This window comes from Anopheles gambiae, chromosome X (genome assembly GCF_943734735.2).
Source record: "Anopheles gambiae chromosome X, idAnoGambNW_F1_1, whole genome shotgun sequence".
NCBI classification, from domain to species: domain Eukaryota; kingdom Metazoa; phylum Arthropoda; class Insecta; order Diptera; family Culicidae; genus Anopheles; species Anopheles gambiae.
The window spans coordinates 22,476,115-22,482,114 of NC_064600.1; the positions used below are offsets into that span (position 1 = coordinate 22,476,115).

The 6,000-nt window shown below is 40.5% G+C and overlaps 1 protein-coding gene across 1 annotated transcript in view; it reads left to right on the forward strand.

Moving 5' to 3' along the window:
- The window catches only part of LOC11175855 (uncharacterized), a 206,123-nt gene extending 200,542 nt beyond the window's left edge, over nt 1–5,581 (forward strand). The window contains exon 11 of the mRNA XM_061641054.1: nt 5,169–5,581. The gene's annotated coding sequence lies outside the window, so the exon portion shown is untranslated. The remainder of the gene's footprint in view (nt 1–5,168) is intronic.
- The last annotated feature ends 419 nt before the right edge of the window (nt 5,582–6,000 follow it).

The window sequence follows — 6,000 nt, forward strand, 5'->3', positions numbered from 1 at the left end:
TAACTCGAAGGAGAGTTTCGGATAAAGTCTTGCGCGTTTCTTTCTGTTTTATAAGCTTCCATTAGTAACCAATCTTGTAACGACGATTTGCCAGAGAAGAAGAGGACGAAAAAGCCTTTTCGTCATCTATTTATTAAATCTAAACCGCTAGTGATGTCAGCGTAAACAAGTTCAAAAAATGAACGGATTTGTTCCGCTCCGCTCCGAACTGCTCAACTCCAGCAGTTGCTCCAACACAAAGTTTCATTGTCACCTCTTTCTATTCTTATAAACTATCGTAATTCACGATTCTAATCGTTCACTTGTCACTTGTCACTCATAGCGGCTGGTTGTGCTTTCTCACTCTGCTATTTCCAAGTTGATTTTTACCGCGATTTTCTTGGTGTTTAAGTGCTTGAACTGTTTTAGTTCGGTTAATTTGCACTCACGCGTTCACGTATCACAAATTTACCTGTGAATTGTACCTGTGAATTGTAGGGTTCAACATATAAACATTGCGATCCGCCTGCGGTTGTTGTGACCACTCACTGTGCAGTTGAACTTTGCGCTATTTTGCGATGGCGTCCGTGATCTGTAAGAAATGTGAAGGTGCTATTAGCAACGATCCAATACCGTGCTTCGGTCTGTGTGAACACTATTACCACGATAAGTGTATTGGACTTTCAACCCCGCTCCTGCGTCATTTTAAGAAGTCACAAAATTTATTCTGGGCTTGCGCGGATTGTGCTCAGCGTTTGCGGGCCGTTGACACTTTACGCTTCTCGCACGGCCTTTCTCGTGATGCTGCCTACCTGTTGGAATCGTTGCAGTCCGATTTCCGCGATACCTCACGTTCTGTGCAGGCGACATCAGCTGGCTTGCGACTTGAACTTTCCTCTTCACTGGATTGTTTTAGAAACGAGATAGCTTTGATGAAACAGGAATCAGCATCATCAATTCGCTCCGTGAAAGATTTCATCGACTCACTTAATGCTTCTCACTCAATGGAACGCAACTACTCACAGGCTCCACTACTCACAACGCTTGATGAAGTTAAGCATGGCATCAAGGGGCTTGATCTCATGCACCGTGAGTTTCTCACTTCGTTCAACTCACTAATGAACAAGCTCAACTCTCATCTTGCCACGCATACTACTACATCGAGTGCTCACCATTCCGCGATTCCTGCTACGCACTCAACGACCACGAATCCAGTTGCGGCCTTTAAGCTCACCCATCAAGCTGTTGGTGAGAATCCTTCCAAACGTCGATTGATGGATCGCTCTCCCGACTCGTCGCCTACCAATACCGTTACACGCGCTATGCTGTCATCGGGTACAGGGTTGTCCTGCAACAATATTACGACCGTTCCTGTACGCCCACCCCGTACTTGGGTCTTTATCTCCCGTATTGCTCCTGATACTCCGATTGAAGCCATCCGTGAAATGGCCTGCTCCAACATAGGGACAGACGACATCTTGGTATATAGCCTTGTACGACGCGACCGGGATCTTTCTACGCTCTCCTGCGTATCTTTTAAAATTGGTGTACCGGATTCGCACCGGGCTATTGCTTTGACTGCTTCAACCTGGCCTCGCGGGATCTCTTTTAAGGAGTTCATCGACCTAAATCCCCGCTCCGTCAATGTTTGGCGACCCACTACTGCAGCATCCCATGCACCTTCTGCGCCTGTTACCCGTGAATCGGATCATCATTCATCGCCACCTTCTATCAACCACACGACACAACTGCGAAACGCTGATTTCACCATTTCACCCGATCATGGTCCTATGAGCTTGCCTTATACGCAGTACTTTCAGCAAGCGTAAACCGAGATTTTCATGAACTACCGACTTTACCCGAATTGATGGAAGCTAACCCTGCATCTAATACACACAATCCGTCCGACTCTCTTTCGCCGTTAATAACTTGCAGCGAGAGCACTCCCGGCGCATCTCGCTCTCTCATTCCTTCGATCGATCGACTAAACATCTACTATCAAAACGTAAGAGGATTGCGCACAAAACTAGACGAGTTACGCCTCTCTCTATCTGAGCTTGATATGGATGTGTTGGTGTTTACTGAAACATGGCTCGATGGCTCAATTCCGTCCTCTCTTATCTCGGAGGATGCGTATGTCATCTATCGCTGCGACCGCAATTCTCTCAACAGTAACCGTTGCCGTGGTGGTGGTGTACTCATTGCCTGCTCTTCCGTGCTGAACACGTCAACTTTATCACTGCCGTTCGACTCGCTGGAGTCTGTTTGGACAATTGTTAAGCTTCAAAACCTTGCAATCTATATCGGCGCCGTTTACATCCCACCCGATTTGCGTTCTTCCGAAGTAGTCCTTGACGATTTACATGAGAGTGTTAGTTTCGTTGCTGGCAAACTTAAACCAAATGATCTTATGGTGTTACTTGGTGATTTTAATTCACCATCACTCTCCTGGCAACCGTCGGCATCGTGCGTTAATCAGTTCATTCCTACTGGTGTATCTCGTGAAAATGTTTCTCTGCTTGATGGAATGTCGGTAAACGGTTTGCTGCAATTATCCGGCATAAAAAATATACGCGGAAGACAATTAGATCTTCTATTTGCCAATGCTGCCTTCTTGGAGTGCTGCTCCCCCGTCATAGCTTCACCTGTACCACTCGTCGTGCTAGACAATCATCATCCTGCTCTTGAGACAAGCGTGTTCCTTACGCACTCTCGCCCTGCATCCTCCCAACGAATACCTACGGCTCGTATGTTCAATTTTAGGAAATTGGACTACCAAAAGCTTCATCGTATATTAGCCGATACCGATTGGTCCTTTATCGATGCTGACTGTGGCATAAATCAAGCTGTAGCAGCGTTTACTAATGTAATCACTTCCGCCTTCCCTTCCTGCTGTCCTCTCCTTAAACCCGCTCCTAATCCTAAGTGGTCGAACAGAGCTTTACGTCTATTAAAATCGGACAAAAACCGCGCTCATCGCGCCTACCGTTTAAATAATACCTTACACAATCTTTGTGTATATAAATATGCGGCTAAGGCTTATCGTCTTCTTAATCGCCATCTGTATCGTCGCTACGTTCGGCGTCTTTAAATGCGATTCACTATTGATCCTGGGTCATTCTTTCGTTTTGCGAACTCTCGGCGAGGCTCTGCTAGCCTTCCATCCACCCTGTCTATTAATCTGTCCTCTGCTACGTCCAATCCTGATATATGTAACCTGTTTGCCAAACATTTCTCTAGTATATTTGTCGATCCTAGTACAATTAAGGTTCCTTTGGACGTAGGCTTGTCTTACACGCCCTCTGATGTGATATCATGTAATTCAGTTGTTGTAAGTGAAAGCCTAGTAAAATCCGCTTTATCCAAACTTAAAACTTCGTTTTCACCAGGCCCCGATGGCATCCCTGCCTGTGTTTTGAAAAAATGTGGCAATACCCTCACTCCTATTCTCACTCGTCTTTTTTCTCGCTCGCTTAGTGTAGGGATTTTTCCTAGTCAATGGAAACTAGCTTGGCTTGTTCCCATTTATAAGAAAGGTGACCGCACACTAGCATCAAACTACAGAGGCATTTCTATTATTTGTGCGTGTTCTAAAATCCTCGAGTCAATTGTCCATTTATCTGTAATGCCTTGTGTAAAAAATTATATTTCTACGGAACAACACGGCTTTATGCCCAATCGCTCAGTGTCCACCAACCTAATTTGTTTTTTGTCTTCTCTATATCACTATCTGTCTAGTGGTAAGCAAGTAGACACTATCTATACCGATTTCAAAGCGGCATTTGACAGTATACCTCTATCATTACTTGTTGCTAAGCTTCGAAAACTAGGTTTCGGTGGCTCTTCGGTTCAACTCCTATCTTGAGAATCGTTCATATGCAGTTAAAATCTGTGGCTCTTTCTCTGAATGTTTTCTTAGTTCTTCGGGTGTCCCTCAAGGTAGTGTCCTTAGTCCCTTACTGTTCATTCTCTTCCTCAATGACTGTACTTCGATCCTTCCTCCTAACGGCTTCTTGCTATATGCGGATGACGTTAAAATTTTTCTTCCTGTATCTTCTACAGCTGATTGTCTAGTCCTTCAATCCTGGCTCTGTAAATTCTCTACATGGTGTGCTTCTAACGGTTTAGTCCTGTGTCCTGAAAAATGTTCTGTCTTGTCTTTCTTCCGATCTTCTACAAGTATAACTCATGCTTATAGTGTCTGTGATGCCCCTATTCCCCGTGCGTCCTTGTCTAAGGATCTTGGCGTCTTCTTTGACCCGAGTCTTTCTTTCAAGGAGCACACGGACTATGTCATCAACAAGGCCAACAAAAGTCTTGGTTATATTTGTCGCATGTCCACTGAAATTCGTGATCCTTTTTGTCTTAAGTCCCTTTATTGTTGTTGGGTCCGTTCCGTACTGGAATATGCCTGTGTCATCTGGTCTCCTGTCCAAATATCTCTGCTCCAAAGGATTGAGAGGATCCAGAGACGTTTTACAAGGATCGTATTTCGTAGGTCGCTGGGTCATCACTCCATTCCGCTTCCTTCGTATGACGATAGATGCACTCTATTACTGCACTCTCTGCACTCTCTGCACTCTCTCTGCCTTGCCAAGTTGGAGCACCGCATCTTGGTCGCTCAGGCTTCTTTCGTCGCTGGCATATTGCTCAATACGATTGATACTCCTTCACTTCTGTCGCGCTTACATTTGTATGCACCTTGTCGCACCTTACGTTATCGTTTTCGTCTCCAGTTACCTATATGTCGTACACGTTTTGCTTGCAATGAGCCTTTTGTAAGAGTTACGTCGTCTTTTAATAGTACTTCTGATCTGTTCGATTTCAACATATCCTATCCTGTCTACCGATCCCGTCTTCGCTCCTTTTCCGTACCAAAAACTCCTTCCAACTCCTTCGTGAATAATTGTACACTATAGTCAGTAAGCACTATTGCTGTAACCCAACGTGGCCGAGCAATTAATAAAATAAAAAATAAAATAAAATAAAATAATCTATAAACCTTACTTTATTATTTATTATTATAAGATTGCTACAAATCTATCGAGAACCAACGCTCTAAAGGTTTTCGTAATATATGCTAGCGTTTTTTGAATACACCGTTTTATGATTTATCCGTTTTAACAAATCCATTACTGATAATTTTTTATATACTAAATGAATGTTTTTTCTCCTGTTTTCATTCCCAGAATATCTTGATGCTGCCGTCAGACGTTTGGTGGTGGTGGAAAACTTTTTTCACCAAACATATTTATTTATATCTCTTACATGTTCTGTACATCGATTCACATTTAACGCAGCAACAAACAAACTGAATTGAATCCCATGTGTCACAATTAATGTAATGTACGTTCTTTTGAATACGAATACGTTTGTATAAGAAAGGTAAATGTTAGTTATAATAATAAGACAAAAGTAAAATTAAATATTTTACGTTTTTAAAGAAAAATTATAACACCTCATTTTTAATACCACATATACGCTGATTATTATATCTGATGTTTGAGACAACAGTTCTAAATTGAGGTGTGACAACTTGAAACATATACTATACAAATGAATATGTGTACATGTAAATGTATATGTATATAATTTGTTAATATCGATATATAGATATATATATATATATATATATATATATATATATATATATATATATATATATATATATATATATATATATATATATATATATATATATATACATATTTTTAACAGACATATATATATATATATATATATATATATATATATATATATATATATATATATATATATATATATATATATATATATATATATATATATATATATATATATATATATATATATATATATATATATATATATATATATATATATATATATATATATATATATGTATATATATATATATATATATATATATACATATAGGTATGTTAAAAATCTGTGTGTATCAAACATCTTACGCATCTTTATCTATTTCGTTATAAATATAGAACAAAATTTTTCGAATTGAATGTTGGGTTAACATCCTTG